At 49.6% G+C, this 17146-nt stretch overlaps 1 pseudogene; it reads right to left on the bottom strand.

Moving 5' to 3' along the window:
- Positions 1-4921: 4921 nt before the first annotated feature.
- Positions 4922-15546, bottom strand: LOC146562117 (uncharacterized; annotated as a pseudogene).
- Between the last annotated feature and the right edge of the window lie 1600 nt (positions 15547-17146).

Below are 17146 nucleotides of genomic sequence, written 5' to 3'. Positions count from 1 at the left end.
CGTTGAGCCGCTACACATCGCTGACTCTATTTATGCCAAGTGCCATTCTGTAACTGTTGTGGCCCTAAATTAGTGTAGCATCTGTGACGGGATCTTCCCACTTGATAGCCCTAACATCAAAAAGTCAAGATGGCGCGGCCACGTCCAGACGCCTTCCTGACCGCTCCGCTCCGACTATCCACTTTTCTTGTTTTTTACTTATTTTTTGCTCTGGTTTACATCCCAAAATCCTCTAGTCTTATAGTTTACGACAGCGGATCACTTGTAAACATCGGTGCCAAGGTTGCACATCTAATCTTGGACACTTTTAAACCCGACCCTTCCTGGCCACCAGAGATTCTATGCGGCGCGGAAAACAACAAAGGACGGGCCGCTCATCCGAGGCCCAGAACAAAGAAGTGCCAGGGGAAACGCGCTGGTATTAGGAACAGACTGAGACAGCAGGCGTCGCACACCACTGCCCAGTATCCTACTGGCCAATGTACAATCCATGGAGAACAAGTTCGATGACCTAAGAGCAAGGGTCACCTTCCAACGTGACATGAGGGACTGCAACATTCTGTGCTTCACGGAGACATGGCTGACCCCCACCGTGCCGGACCAGGCCGTAACTCCGTCGAATTCATTCTTTGTGCTCCGCGCGGACAGAACGGCAGAGTCGAACAAAACCAAAGGTGGAGGAGTGTGTTTCATGGTAAACAGAAAGTGGTGTGATGCCAGGAGCATTTCTACTCTTTCCAGCGGCTGCCACCCTTTCTATCTGCCCCGTGAGTTCACCTCGGTCATCGCCACGGTGGTCTACATCCTACCCCAAGCGGACACAAGTATGGCTTTGTCCGAATTACATGATGTGCTGAGCTCGCTTCAAAACAAGGACCCGGGCGCAGCCCTCATTGTAGCAGGAGACTTTAATAAAGCGAACCTCAGACAAGTCATGCCAAACTTTTACCAGCATGTCTCGTGTCCAACGAGAGGGGATTGAATTTTGGATCACTGCTACACGCCATACAAGCAGGGCTACAAAGCTATCTCACACCCGGCTTTTGGGAAGTCTGACCACAACGCCATCTTTCTCATTCCCCAGTATAAACAAAACATACGGAGGGAAGACGTGACCACGAGGGAGGTAAAACGGTGGACTGCCCAATCAGAAGCTACGCTACAGGACGCACTCAACGACGTCAACTGGGACATGTTCAGAGTAGGGCAGGGCGATATGGCAAAAAATATTTATCACGATATAGATTTGAAAATTTGCGATAACGATATAACTGACGATATAATTGACGCAAAACAAAATACAACTCTACAACTTTTTTAGTGGAAAAAAACCCCATCAATTTGTTTTTGTTTAAACAAGCAGCTGTTTATTTTAACGTGCATTACAGCCACACAAAATTCAACAGTGGTTATCCTGTTATATACATGGTTATCCATAATCATGTATATCCACAAAACTTAAGAAGAGGTGCTTTGCAACAATAGTGCAGTGTGCAAAATCAATAAGTCAAATAATAATATTGCACAAACTCTTGAGTAAAAACAAAACAAACAAAAAACATAGATAAATTATGCTACTGCTCCTGGAAGTTTTTCTGCATTTTAGGTTTTAAGATTCTTTGTCAGAAACACTAACATGTTCACAGATGCGGGCTTAAGGGAGGACCTTTGACAAGTTACAACATTTCCACCTGTGCTGAACAACCTTTCAGATGCAGAGCTAGTTGCTGGAATGCAGAGGTATTCCCTAGCTAATCTGCTGATGTGGGGAAAGTTTACTGTGTGAACTTTCCACCACGAAAGAGGATCACACTCACTGTCTGCTGGTGGACTATTTACATAACTTCTCAGTTCAGATGATAACCTCTCTGCAGTTACCTCCATCTTGCCACTAACTGGTCCCTTCAAAAAACTCCCGAGACTCTTCTTTTGCTTTTTAACAGCTCCCTGACTTGTTTGGTCACCAGTAGATGTATGAAGTGTTTCTGAAAAACCTGTGGCTGTGCTACCCTGGTGTGGGACAAGATGCTCTAGTTCACTCATGACTTGAACTTTGATGGCTTCGCTTTCGCTCTCACTGAAATATTCTGTATGAAACCGTGGATCAAGAAGAAGCCATGTTAACAAGCCTCTCTGTGACACTGTCTTTGTAGCTTTTGTTCATGTAGTCAAGTATTGCTGTTTTTATGTCTTTGGTCAGCTCAGTGTCACCTTCTTTTACTTTTAACATGTCATTGTTAAACATCTGAAGAACAGGCTTAACACATGAAATGGTTACATACTCTTCAGCAGAGAAAGCATCTGTAAACTCTAGGAGTGGATTCAGTGCAGTGCTGATCGAGTCAAGCACTTCAATGTCTTGCCATGTCAACATGAGGTGCCTTGTGGTTTTATCAGCAGCTAAAACCTGTGTTATAGCTTTTTCTTGTTCCAGCAGCCGTTGGATCATTCTCTGCTTTGAACCCCAACGAGTGGAACATTCAGTTATGAGTTTGTGTTCTGGTAGGCCCAGTTCCTTTTGGGCAGCCTGCAGAGCTCGCTGGCGCTTCCAGCTATGGCCAAAAGCAGCAACAATCTTCTTTCCCACTCCAACTGCTCATTCGATCCTTGGGTCCTTCACACTTCTTTCTAAAAGACATACGTTTAAAAGGAAACACAGTTTCAACAGCAATATTAATGCGGTGTGGAATGTGTGACATTTAAGTCGTATAACACACAATTATTTACACACACATCTCTCTCTCTAAAATATAAATATATCTATCTCTCTCTCTCTCTCATATATATATATATATATATATATATATATATATATATATATATATATATATATATATCTTGCAGTACAACTGCCCACATTCAGAGATTAATAACACAAACAGTATTATTACCATCATTTAAACTAATACAATAAGTTCTTAATCTGAGGTTATAATTAACTTACCTATTGCAATGTGCAGGCGATGTCCGAAGCATGAAAGTCTGGTCCAGTTGTTGAGTGCGACGGCTTTCACAATGTTGGCCCCGTTGTCAGTCGTCACACACACTTGTTTTTCCTCCTGAAGATTCCACGAGCTGAGGAACTCTTTTAAGACTCTGGCTATATTTTCCCCAGTATGGTCCTCGGGGAAGAAACATGTTTCGAGGCACTTGTTTTGTAGCTCCCAGTCTTTGTCCACATAATGTATTGTGAGGCTCATGTAGGGGTCTGATGTTCGGCTTGACCACATGTCCATGGTGGACGCAAAAAACTCCACCGAAGATAACGCATTTGACACCTCAGTACGGATCTCTTCATATAAAGCAGGTGTGACCAAGTGGTCGGCGGGGTTATGAACAAAATAAATTGACAACGCCACCCAGGGGAATTGCACCCCCAGGAAATATATTTAAGAAAAATAGATAAAAGGAATAAAAGAAGACCGCATAGATTCAAGGATGCACACTGAGGCAGGTTGGCTTCCAATATTAAAACAGTTTTATTTATAGAAATGAATAAAATATTATAAATAATATTTTATAAATAAAATATTAAAGGTCAAGATGTAGCATCATTATTGACAGTGTCCTACAGTAAAAATAAAACCATCGTGGAACTTGGACTTACCAGCAGCCGTGGAACCAAAAGGAAATCACACAAAAAGAATCACTGCAGACCACCCAGTGCTGTACAAAAGAAAGTGTGAAAACGACCCACCACCTGAGGTCCCAGGGCCACTGGCTCGTCCTCCTTCACTGAAATAAACACAGAAAAATATGTTAAAAGAATAAGAGGACACTGAGCATCAGGCTCGCTACAAATCATAAAAAGACTAAAACACACTTTAATAAAAGAAATCACACACACACACACACACACAGGAAAGGCTTATTCCCCACGGGTCAAACTACCACTCGTGCTGGTAATAATTATTCTCAGGCGTAGGCCGGTCTGGCTCCCCACCGGCTGAGACCGGCCACCCAGGCGATTTAGAGTCCCAGCACGACACTCGGGCAGAGAATCACTTCAGCCCGATCACAGAAGCGTGGGTACGAGCAACAGTCCAGGGTAAAATAGAACACCAGGCGAACCCAAAACAAGGTAAGCCTACTTAATAAAAACAAGATAAGACAAGACAGCAGACTCCACCAAGGAGGAGTTCACAACAGCAGCTGAGAAGGCAGTTCACTCTTCCAATTTAGGTTGGGCAATTTGTCATGGAGGGGTGAGTACAGCAGTGAAACCCTGAAACAGATAAATGTAACCTTAAACTCTTATAGCTATGAATGCTAATAAAAGTAGTTCTAACGGCTTACCCCAGGACCGGAGGCACTATACTCTCATTGGTGGAGATAACACGAACACCTCTCTCCGCAATGGCAGAATTAAACAGACTGCTGCGCTACAACAGGCCGGAAAAGTATATTAACACAAATTCCAGTATTCGGAGGGAATCTGAGGTTAAGCGAGAGCATACCTGTAGCTGTCATATAATCGGCTCTTGCTGATCAGTCCGTCGCAGTACGGCAGCATTTACTGCTGTATCGCACCAGAAGCTCAGGAGGGATTAATCCAACAAAACATCGGCTTAGCTTTATACGGGCTAGCGCCACCCTGCAATCAATGTGCAGGTGGGTTCCCAATTAACCCAATCACCTGATACAAGGAGCGAGTGCAGCGGAAAGAGAGCGAGGGTGGTAGAGCGAGCGAGAGAGAATGAGAGAAGAAAAAAACGGAAGGCGAGTAGCCCATCTGGCTACATCCACCCCCCTTTTTTTTGTATTGGCGCCCCGACAATAACTCAAGGAACCTAACACCATGGCCTGAATATGGCAAGCTGAGCATTAGCAACTGACGCAGATTCAACAGGGCGTGGCAAGTGATAAACATTTGAGTGCTGACCAGCTGTTGAACGTGCTGTTCTCCGCAAATGTGGCCCACTCACCTCAGACTGTTCAACAGAGCCCGAGGGACACCTGTGGGAGCAGAGGTCGAGGGTGCTACAATCACACTGGGAGTAGACCTGAGCTCCACCGATGGAACTCTAGAGGCATCGGGAAGTGACACCACAGGTGCTACAGGGTGTGAGGGTACCTCAGGGACAAGGAGCCACAACTCGTCGTCACTCAGAGAGGTCTGCTCTGAGTCAGCGGGTACAGGTGGGGGTGGAACCGGTGGACCAGGTGTAGGCGGGTCTAGGCTGACCTGTGCCTTTAACATGTCACGGTGGACATGTCGAACCTTCTCCAAGTCTCCCACGGGGGCAATGGTATAAACAGCCCCGTTCTCTTGGGGTGCCCTCAACACCTGATAGACCACAGAGCTCCAAAGGTCCTGGATCTTGTGCCGGCCCCGGGCACTGTGATCTCGAAGATACACCAGCTGACCGACCTTTAAAGGAACAGGGTGGACTCTCTGGTCATGCCGTTCCTTACGACGGTCAGCGGCCAGCGACAACCGTGCCCGAGCTCCCTCAAAAGCCACCATTATCCTGGCTTGGTGCTCGGCCACCCAGTCCTGTACTTCTCCAGGCACTGGGTCCTGAACGCGGCCTAGAAGGAAATCAATAGGCAGCCTAGGATCCCTGCCAAACATCAAGAAAAACGGTGACTCTCCAGTGCCCTGATGCGGCGTGCTATTATAGCAAAAGAGCACATGCAGTAAGCATGCAGCCCAGTCGCGTTTCCGAGATGATGGCAGAGTCCGGAGGAGGTTATGGAGGGTTCGGTTAAACCGTTCACACTGCCCATTACCCGCTGGATGGTAAGGGGTTGTACGGGACTTGGCTACCCGATACAACTCGCATAAATGTTGCATCACCAAACTCTCAAAATTTCTACCCTGGTCAGAGTGGAGGCGGCTTGGAACGCCAAACTTAAAAAACCACTCTGTTAACAGGGCCTGGGCCACAGTAGAGGCCCGCTGGTCCCGGGTAGGGACTGCAACAGTGTATTTGCTAAAAACGTCAGTCATAACCAAGACGTTTTCAACTCCACTACGGGAAGGTTCCAACACCGTGAGGTCTATGGCCAGGATTTCATTTGGTCTAGACGCCAACAGGTGACCCATATAACTATGAGCCCCCAACTCTGAGTCCTTTGCGACCTGAAAGCGTTCACAACGCTGAACCCATTGCTTGATGTCAGAGGACATCCCGGGCCAATAGCAACGCTGCCTGACCAGTTCAGTGGTACGCTCAATACCTTGGTGCCCATGGTCCTGGTGCAGCTGCCTCAAGGTCTCAGGCTTCAGAGCCTCTGGGAGAACAAGTTGGAGGGCTTCCTCACCTCCACCTGGACGCAAAATACGGCGAAAAAGGATGCCATCCTTCTCCACCAGACAATCCCACTGACGCAGCAGAACCATGACTGGTTTGAGGACCTAACTCCTTTCCTCCGAAGAGGGCGGGGTGTGCCTCCTCCAGTATACCAAGAAATCCTTGAGGAGGGGGTCAGCCTCCTGCAAAGCACGAATATCCTCCAGGGAGTGAGATGGAAAGGCCCCAATCTCCAACTGAGTAACGGAGGGCAAGACGGCTGGACACTGAGCCTGCTGAAGTGAAGTCGGGACACAAGTCCCCGGCAACACACCCTCGGCCAAGCTGGAGCTCATCTCATACTGTCGAGAGAGAGCATCAGCATTCCTATTACTGCGGCCTGAGCGATACTTGATCTCAAAATCGAATGCCGCCAGCTGGGAGGCCCACCTCTGCTCAGTGGCACCCAGCTTAGCTGAAGAGAGGTAACTGAGTGGATTGTTATCGGTGTAAACCACACACTTCTGCCCCAGCAGGTACTCCCGGAACTTCTCGGCCATGGCCCACTTGAGCGCAAGAAACTCCAGCTTCATGGAGCTGTAATTGTCCATATTGCGCTCATGTGGCCGAAGACCTCGACTAGCATAAGCCACTGGCCTAACGACACCTTCTACATCTTGGGAGAGAACTGCACCTAAACCACTGTGGCTGGCGTCAATCTCCAAGATAAATGGGCGTGTAAAGTCAGCATATGCTAGCACAGGTGCAGACACAAGCTTTGCTTTCAGGGCCTCAAAGCTCTCCTCACACTGAGGGGTCCAAATAGCACTCAAACTCTGTCCCGAGCCCTTCTTTGTCTTTGTGCCAGCCGATTTAGCCACCACTTGATGCAGGGGACCCGCCAATGCGGCAAACCCCTCCACGAAGCGCCGGTAATAGCTGGCGAAACCCAAAAAGGATCGCAACTCTGACACGGAACGAGGACACTGCCAATTGGCTACTGCGTCAACCTTGGCTGGATCGGTCGAGACACCCTCACAGGAGATTACATGGCCCAAGTAGTTAACCTTCTGCTGGAAAAAGGCACACTTTTCTAACTTAGCCTTGAGCCCCTGTTGCTGCAGCCTTGCCATCACCATCTCTAGCCGTTGCAGGTGCTGAGAGACAGACGAGGAGAACACAATGATGTCGTCTAGGTACAGCAGTAATGACTGACATTGCTGATCCCCGAACATCCTCTGCATTAGGCGCTGGAAGGTACCAGGAGCATTGCACAGCCCGAATGGCATACGATTCCACTCGAACAGGCCAAACAGTGTGCAAAAAGCGGTCTTGGGCTTATCCTGCTCAGAAACTGGCACCTGGTTGTACCCACTGGCCAGGTCGATGGTAGAAAACCAGCGTGCGCCAGCTAGGGCATCCAGACTTTCCTCGATGCGAGGTAAGGGGAAGGCGTCCTTCCTTGTTTTGCTATTCAGCAAACGATAGTCAACGCACAGACGGAGGCTTCCATCCTTCTTGCGGACCAACACGATGGGAGAGGCATAAGGACTGCTACTTTCCCTAATTACCTGGGCCTCCAGTAGCTGGTTGATATGAGCCCTGACAGCCTCATAATCAGAAGGAGGAATTCGCCTGTACCTCTGCCGGACAGGTGCGTCATCGAGCAGCGGTATGTCGTGCGAAATGAGGTTTGTGCAGCCCAAGTCTCCCTCATAGGTGGAGAAAACAGAGCGGTACTTCTGCAAAAGTAACCGTACCTCATGTTGCTCTGACTCAGCGAGAGCAGACAGGTCAATCGTATCCACCATCTCTTGAGCAGGGCTGCTGGTTGTATGGGAGGAAACAGTAACGGGAAAAGAGTGTTCCTCGCTAACACCGGCAGGGAGGTTAACAACAGTAGCTTTGCTTATCACTCCCAAACGGGTCCGCGGGTGGAGAACAGCTTCCGCTGTCCCTACATTGGTGACTGGGATGTAGGCAACGCCCTTATCCACCTGGACCAAACATGGAGAGGCCAGCAACCCAACTGGCAACCCGGACTCAGAAGGTTCAAAAAGCACAGCCTGACCTGACAACTGCTGAAAACAAGTAGTGGCCACCAGCTGCATAACACCACCAGGTATCCGCACGGCCCGCGGGCCCTATACCTTAACGGTACCGACAGGGTCCTCTGGGGCTTGGGCTGCAGACTGGTGACACTGATGTAAGGCCTCCAAAACTGGTCTCGGTGCCTGTGACACAGAAGGAGAATTAAACAAGGAGCCACCGAAAGCCCCAAACAGTTCTTGATAACAGCGGCGGATTACGTTCATTCCTAAGATGCCAGGGACAGAGGGCGTAGCCCCAGGAGGGTCCTTCACTATAAGGATTCCACAAGAGGGCATTTCCTTGCCACACAGGAGTACACTGAGCTCCAAATAGCCAATGTAAGGGATGGCAAGCCCATTGGCAGCCCGAAGCTGTAGCCAATGACATGACTGAAGGCGTTCTTGTCCCCAAGGGGCAAAATGTGCCAAAAAGAAACTTTCTGTGATGGTGGAAACCATGGACCCAGTATCCACCAAACAAGGGACAGTTACCCCACTAATAAGCACATCCATCTTTGGACACAATGAAATTAGCCTGCCAATCCTATCTTTCTGTGAGCCAGTGAACTCCCCACCTGAACTGTGACTCTGCAGCTCAGATGGCGTTAGTTTTCCGACTGGGTAGCGGGAAGATGATTGCCAACTGCGGCATAAGGGGGGCCTGAATCAGAACCTGCTCTAGGGTGGCGTGAAGCCCGCCCCCCAGTGCACTCCCTAGCAAAGTGTCCTGGCTGCTGACACCGGCGACAAATCACCGAGCCAGCCCGTGAAGGCCGAACACTTCTTCGGGGGTTCTGTAAAGAAACCACTGTCTCAGTGAGCTGATTTAACTGCTCTTGTTGGCGCTTTAGGAGTTCCTTTAGCTCACGCCACTCGGACTCGGGTGTACCAACAGGAGCGAACCTAGGGCTAGTGTGCACTCCACACTGAAAACCATACGCCGAGGGTTGAGAATAGCCACGGTCGCGAACACCGCCTGAAAACCCTTCTCTTTCCCATCTAATTGCTTCCCCGCGCACCTCTAACAAGGTGGCAGTAGGCACACGGCGAACGTATTGTTTAAGCTCTCTGCGGAGACCACTATCAACAACATGTTCTACAAATTGGTCTCGGAGCAACACCTCTGCGTTACGCATACCATCAGGTGCACTTTGTTTTACTTGCTCCATCAGAGCCATTAGCGCTAAGGAAAACTCCTGCAAAGTCTCTCCCTCTCGCTGTCTCCTCGAAAAGAAAGCCTGCTGCAGAGTGACATAGGACTGTGCATTGCCATACAGTTCCTTTAAAATGGTCAACACCCGAGCAGGATCCCCTCGCTCTAAATTAGGGCGAAATTTGATCTCCTCCCTTGCTTCTCCCTCTAAATGGTCAAAAATAAAGAAAGCTTGATCAGCAACAGACAGGTGCCGGGCACGCATGCATGCTTGAACCTCTTTGACCCATTCAGCTATATTGATGCCTGTTCTACCATTGAACATGGGACATTTACGGTCCCTAGGCACCACCACCAGACGCTCTGTAACGGCGGCCTGGCTACCAACATTTGGTATGCAACCAGCTGGTACGAAAGAGGACGACGCGGCCCCGCCACCAGACTCGAGCACAGCGCCCCCATCCCGGCGCAATTGCTCATTATCTGCCCTTAACTGCGCTACCAAGTCTCTAAGTTGCTGCAATTCTTCCTCCATAATAAATTTTGACCCAAAAAAAAAAGAGAAAATTAAATCAGTAAGGTGCTAAAATCCTATTACTCTTCCTTCTACCTGGATACTGCTGTCTTGTCTATAATCACACTCTAAAACAAATAGAGCCTTCAAACAGGTGAACTAGGATCTTTGCAAAAAAATAAAACAATTTATGAGACCAAACATCTACCTCAAATGTGCATCCTGTCGACCAACGCCAAGTATGTGACCAAGTGGTCGGCGGGGTTATGAACAAAATAAATTGACAACGCCACCCAGGGGAATTGCACCCCCAGGAAATATATTTAAGAAAAATAGATAAAAGGAATAAAAGAAGACCGCGTAGATTCAAGGATGCACACTGAGGCAGGTTGGCTTCCAATATTAAAACAGTTTTATTTATAGAAATGAATAAAATATTATAAATAATATTTTATAAATAAAATATTAAAGGTCAAGATGTAGCATCATTATTGACAGTGTCCTACAGTAAAAATAAAACCATCGTGGAACTTGGACTTACCAGCAGCCGTGGAACCAAAAGGAAATCACACAAAAAGAATCACTGCAGACCACCCAGTGCTGTACAAAAGAAAGTGTGAAAACGACCCACCACCTGAGGTCCCAGGGCCACTGGCTCGTCCTCCTTCACTGAAATAAACACAGAAAAATATGTTAAAAGAATAAGAGGACACTGAGCGTCAGGCTCGCTACAAATCATAAAAAGACTAAAACACACTTTAATAAAAGAAATCACACACACACACACACAGGAAAGGCTTATTCCCCACGGGTCAAACTACCACTCGTGCTGGTAATAATTATTCTCAGGCGTAGGCCGGTCTGGCTCCCCACCGGCTGAGACCGGCCACCCAGGCGATTTAGAGTCCCAGCACGACACTCGGGCAGAGAATCACTTCAGCCCGATCACAGAAGCGTGGGTACGAGCAACAGTCCAGGGTAAAATAGAACACCAGGCGAACCCAAAACAAGGTAAGCCTACTTAATAAAAACAAGATAAGACAAGACAGCAGACTCCACCAAGGAGGAGTTCACAACAGCAGCTGAGAAGGCAGTTCACTCTTCCAATTTAGGTTGGGCAATTTGTCATGGAGGGGTGAGTACAGCAGTGAAACCCTGAAACAGATAAATGTAACCTTAAACTCTTATAGCTATGAATGCTAATAAAAGTAGTTCTAACGGCTTACCCCAGGACCGGAGGCACTATACTCTCATTGGTGGAGATAACACGAACACCTCTCTCCGCAATGGCAGAATTAAACAGACTGCTGCGCTACAACAGGCCGGAAAAGTATATTAACACAAATTCCAGTATTCGGAGGGAATCTGAGGTTAAGCGAGAGCATACCTGTAGCTGTCATATAATCGGCTCTTGCTGATCAGTCCGTCGCAGTACGGCAGCATTTACTGCTGTATCGCACCAGAAGCTCAGGAGGGATTAATCCAACAAAACATCGGCTTAGCTTTATACGGGCTAGCGCCACCCTGCAATCAATGTGCAGGTGGGTTCCCAATTAACCCAATCACCTGATACAAGGAGCGAGTGCAGCGGAAAGAGAGCGAGGGTGGTAGAGCGAGCGAGAGAGAATGAGAGAAGAAAAAAACGGAAGGCGAGTAGCCCATCTGGCTACATCCACCCCCCTTTTTTTTGTATTGGCGCCCCGACAATAACTCAAGGAACCTAACACCATGGCCTGAATATGGCAAGCTGAGCATTAGCAACTGACGCAGATTCAACAGGGCGTGGCAAGTGATAAACATTTGAGTGCTGACCAGCTGTTGAACGTGCTGTTCTCCGCAAATGTGGCCCACTCACCTCAGACTGTTCAACAGAGCCCGAGGGACACCTGTGGGAGCAGAGGTCGAGGGTGCTACAATCACACTGGGAGTAGACCTGAGCTCCACCGATGGAACTCTAGAGGCATCGGGAAGTGACACCACAGGTGCTACAGGGTGTGAGGGTACCTCAGGGACAAGGAGCCACAACTCGTCGTCACTCAGAGAGGTCTGCTCTGAGTCAGCGGGTACAGGTGGGGGTGGAACCGGTGGACCAGGTGTAGGCGGGTCTAGGCTGACCTGTGCCTTTAACATGTCACGGTGGACATGTCGAACCTTCTCCAAGTCTCCCACGGGGGCAATGGTATAAACAGCCCCGTTCTCTTGGGGTGCCCTCAACACCTGATAGACCACAGAGCTCCAAAGGTCCTGGATCTTGTGCCGGCCCCGGGCACTGTGATCTCGAAGATACACCAGCTGACCGACCTTTAAAGGAACAGGGTGGACTCTCTGGTCATGCCGTTCCTTACGACGGTCAGCGGCCAGCGACAACCGTGCCCGAGCTCCCTCAAAAGCCACCATTATCCTGGCTTGGTGCTCGGCCACCCAGTCCTGTACTTCTCCAGGCACTGGGTCCTGAACGCGGCCTAGAAGGAAATCAATAGGCAGCCTAGGATCCCTGCCAAACATCAAGAAAAACGGTGACTCTCCAGTGCCCTGATGCGGCGTGCTATTATAGCAAAAGAGCACATGCAGTAAGCATGCAGCCCAGTCGCGTTTCCGAGATGATGGCAGAGTCCGGAGGAGGTTATGGAGGGTTCGGTTAAACCGTTCACACTGCCCATTACCCGCTGGATGGTAAGGGGTTGTACGGGACTTGGCTACCCGATACAACTCGCATAAATGTTGCATCACCAAACTCTCAAAATTTCTACCCTGGTCAGAGTGGAGGCGGCTTGGAACGCCAAACTTAAAAAACCACTCTGTTAACAGGGCCTGGGCCACAGTAGAGGCCCGCTGGTCCCGGGTAGGGACTGCAACAGTGTATTTGCTAAAAACGTCAGTCATAACCAAGACGTTTTCAACTCCACTACGGGAAGGTTCCAACACCGTGAGGTCTATGGCCAGGATTTCATTTGGTCTAGACGCCAACAGGTGACCCATATAACTATGAGCCCCCAACTCTGAGTCCTTTGCGACCTGAAAGCGTTCACAACGCTGAACCCATTGCTTGATGTCAGAGGACATCCCGGGCCAATAGCAACGCTGCCTGACCAGTTCAGTGGTACGCTCAATACCTTGGTGCCCATGGTCCTGGTGCAGCTGCCTCAAGGTCTCAGGCTTCAGAGCCTCTGGGAGAACAAGTTGGAGGGCTTCCTCACCTCCACCTGGACGCAAAATACGGCGAAAAAGGATGCCATCCTTCTCCACCAGACAATCCCACTGACGCAGCAGAACCATGACTGGTTTGAGGACCTAACTCCTTTCCTCCGAAGAGGGCGGGGTGTGCCTCCTCCAGTATACCAAGAAATCCTTGAGGAGGGGGTCAGCCTCCTGCAAAGCACGAATATCCTCCAGGGAGTGAGATGGAAAGGCCCCAATCTCCAACTGAGTAACGGAGGGCAAGACGGCTGGACACTGAGCCTGCTGAAGTGAAGTCGGGACACAAGTCCCCGGCAACACACCCTCGGCCAAGCTGGAGCTCATCTCATACTGTCGAGAGAGAGCATCAGCATTCCTATTACTGCGGCCTGAGCGATACTTGATCTCAAAATCGAATGCCGCCAGCTGGGAGGCCCACCTCTGCTCAGTGGCACCCAGCTTAGCTGAAGAGAGGTAACTGAGTGGATTGTTATCGGTGTAAACCACACACTTCTGCCCCAGCAGGTACTCCCGGAACTTCTCGGCCATGGCCCACTTGAGCGCAAGAAACTCCAGCTTCATGGAGCTGTAATTGTCCATATTGCGCTCATGTGGCCGAAGACCTCGACTAGCATAAGCCACTGGCCTAACGACACCTTCTACATCTTGGGAGAGAACTGCACCTAAACCACTGTGGCTGGCGTCAATCTCCAAGATAAATGGGCGTGTAAAGTCAGCATATGCTAGCACAGGTGCAGACACAAGCTTTGCTTTCAGGGCCTCAAAGCTCTCCTCACACTGAGGGGTCCAAATAGCACTCAAACTCTGTCCCGAGCCCTTCTTTGTCTTTGTGCCAGCCGATTTAGCCACCACTTGATGCAGGGGACCCGCCAATGCGGCAAACCCCTCCACGAAGCGCCGGTAATAGCTGGCGAAACCCAAAAAGGATCGCAACTCTGACACGGAACGAGGACACTGCCAATTGGCTACTGCGTCAACCTTGGCTGGATCGGTCGAGACACCCTCACAGGAGATTACATGGCCCAAGTAGTTAACCTTCTGCTGGAAAAAGGCACACTTTTCTAACTTAGCCTTGAGCCCCTGTTGCTGCAGCCTTGCCATCACCATCTCTAGCCGTTGCAGGTGCTGAGAGACAGACGAGGAGAACACAATGATGTCGTCTAGGTACAGCAGTAATGACTGACATTGCTGATCCCCGAACATCCTCTGCATTAGGCGCTGGAAGGTACCAGGAGCATTGCACAGCCCGAATGGCATACGATTCCACTCGAACAGGCCAAACAGTGTGCAAAAAGCGGTCTTGGGCTTATCCTGCTCAGAAACTGGCACCTGGTTGTACCCACTGGCCAGGTCGATGGTAGAAAACCAGCGTGCGCCAGCTAGGGCATCCAGACTTTCCTCGATGCGAGGTAAGGGGAAGGCGTCCTTCCTTGTTTTGCTATTCAGCAAACGATAGTCAACGCACAGACGGAGGCTTCCATCCTTCTTGCGGACCAACACGATGGGAGAGGCATAAGGACTGCTACTTTCCCTAATTACCTGGGCCTCCAGTAGCTGGTTGATATGAGCCCTGACAGCCTCATAATCAGAAGGAGGAATTCGCCTGTACCTCTGCCGGACAGGTGCGTCATCGAGCAGCGGTATGTCGTGCGAAATGAGGTTTGTGCAGCCCAAGTCTCCCTCATAGGTGGAGAAAACAGAGCGGTACTTCTGCAAAAGTAACCGTACCTCATGTTGCTCTGACTCAGCGAGAGCAGACAGGTCAATCGTATCCACCATCTCTTGAGCAGGGCTGCTGGTTGTATGGGAGGAAACAGTAACGGGAAAAGAGTGTTCCTCGCTAACACCGGCAGGGAGGTTAACAACAGTAGCTTTGCTTATCACTCCCAAACGGGTCCGCGGGTGGAGAACAGCTTCCGCTGTCCCTACATTGGTGACTGGGATGTAGGCAACGCCCTTATCCACCTGGACCAAACATGGAGAGGCCAGCAACCCAACTGGCAACCCGGACTCAGAAGGTTCAAAAAGCACAGCCTGACCTGACAACTGCTGAAAACAAGTAGTGGCCACCAGCTGCATAACACCACCAGGTATCCGCACGGCCCGCGGGCCCTATACCTTAACGGTACCGACAGGGTCCTCTGGGGCTTGGGCTGCAGACTGGTGACACTGATGTAAGGCCTCCAAAACTGGTCTCGGTGCCTGTGACACAGAAGGAGAATTAAACAAGGAGCCACCGAAAGCCCCAAACAGTTCTTGATAACAGCGGCGGATTACGTTCATTCCTAAGATGCCAGGGACAGAGGGCGTAGCCCCAGGAGGGTCCTTCACTATAAGGATTCCACAAGAGGGCATTTCCTTGCCACACAGGAGTACACTGAGCTCCAAATAGCCAATGTAAGGGATGGCAAGCCCATTGGCAGCCCGAAGCTGTAGCCAATGACATGACTGAAGGCGTTCTTGTCCCCAAGGGGCAAAATGTGCCAAAAAGAAACTTTCTGTGATGGTGGAAACCATGGACCCAGTATCCACCAAACAAGGGACAGTTACCCCACTAATAAGCACATCCATCTTTGGACACAATGAAATTAGCCTGCCAATCCTATCTTTCTGTGAGCCAGTGAACTCCCCACCTGAACTGTGACTCTGCAGCTCAGATGGCGTTAGTTTTCCGACTGGGTAGCGGGAAGATGATTGCCAACTGCGGCATAAGGGGGGCCTGAATCAGAACCTGCTCTAGGGTGGCGTGAAGCCCGCCCCCCAGTGCACTCCCTAGCAAAGTGTCCTGGCTGCTGACACCGGCGACAAATCACCGAGCCAGCCCGTGAAGGCCGAACACTTCTTCGGGGGTTCTGTAAAGAAACCACTGTCTCAGTGAGCTGATTTAACTGCTCTTGTTGGCGCTTTAGGAGTTCCTTTAGCTCACGCCACTCGGACTCGGGTGTACCAACAGGAGCGAACCTAGGGCTAGTGTGCACTCCACACTGAAAACCATACGCCGAGGGTTGAGAATAGCCACGGTCGCGAACACCGCCTGAAAACCCTTCTCTTTCCCATCTAATTGCTTCCCCGCGCACCTCTAACAAGGTGGCAGTAGGCACACGGCGAACGTATTGTTTAAGCTCTCTGCGGAGACCACTATCAACAACATGTTCTACAAATTGGTCTCGGAGCAACACCTCTGCGTTACGCATACCATCAGGTGCACTTTGTTTTACTTGCTCCATCAGAGCCATTAGCGCTAAGGAAAACTCCTGCAAAGTCTCTCCCTCTCGCTGTCTCCTCGAAAAGAAAGCCTGCTGCAGAGTGACATAGGACTGTGCATTGCCATACAGTTCCTTTAAAATGGTCAACACCCGAGCAGGATCCCCTCGCTCTAAATTAGGGCGAAATTTGATCTCCTCCCTTGCTTCTCCCTCTAAATGGTCAAAAATAAAGAAAGCTTGATCAGCAACAGACAGGTGCCGGGCACGCATGCATGCTTGAACCTCTTTGACCCATTCAGCTATATTGATGCCTGTTCTACCATTGAACATGGGACATTTACGGTCCCTAGGCACCACCACCAGACGCTCTGTAACGGCGGCCTGGCTACCAACATTTGGTATGCAACCAGCTGGTACGAAAGAGGACGACGCGGCCCCGCCACCAGACTCGAGCACAGCGCCCCCATCCCGGCGCAATTGCTCATTATCTGCCCTTAACTGCGCTACCAAGTCTCTAAGTTGCTGCAATTCTTCCTCCATAATAAATTTTGACCCAAAAAAAAAAGAGAAAATTAAATCAGTAAGGTGCTAAAATCCTATTACTCTTCCTTCTACCTGGATACTGCTGTCTTGTCTATAATCACACTCTAAAACAAATAGAGCCTTCAAACAGGTGAACTAGGATCTTTGCAAAAAAATAAAACAATTTATGAGACCAAACATCTACCTCAAATGTGCATCCTGTCGAC

This window comes from Mchenga conophoros, linkage group LG12, assembly GCF_057382185.1.
Source record: "Mchenga conophoros isolate Kocher_MC1m ecotype Shallow Benthic linkage group LG12, M_conophoros_male_GT1.1, whole genome shotgun sequence".
Lineage (NCBI taxonomy): Eukaryota > Metazoa > Chordata > Actinopteri > Cichliformes > Cichlidae > Mchenga > Mchenga conophoros.
The sequence above is the reverse complement of the archived record's forward strand: the minus strand, read 5'-3'. Positions and strand labels throughout refer to the sequence as shown.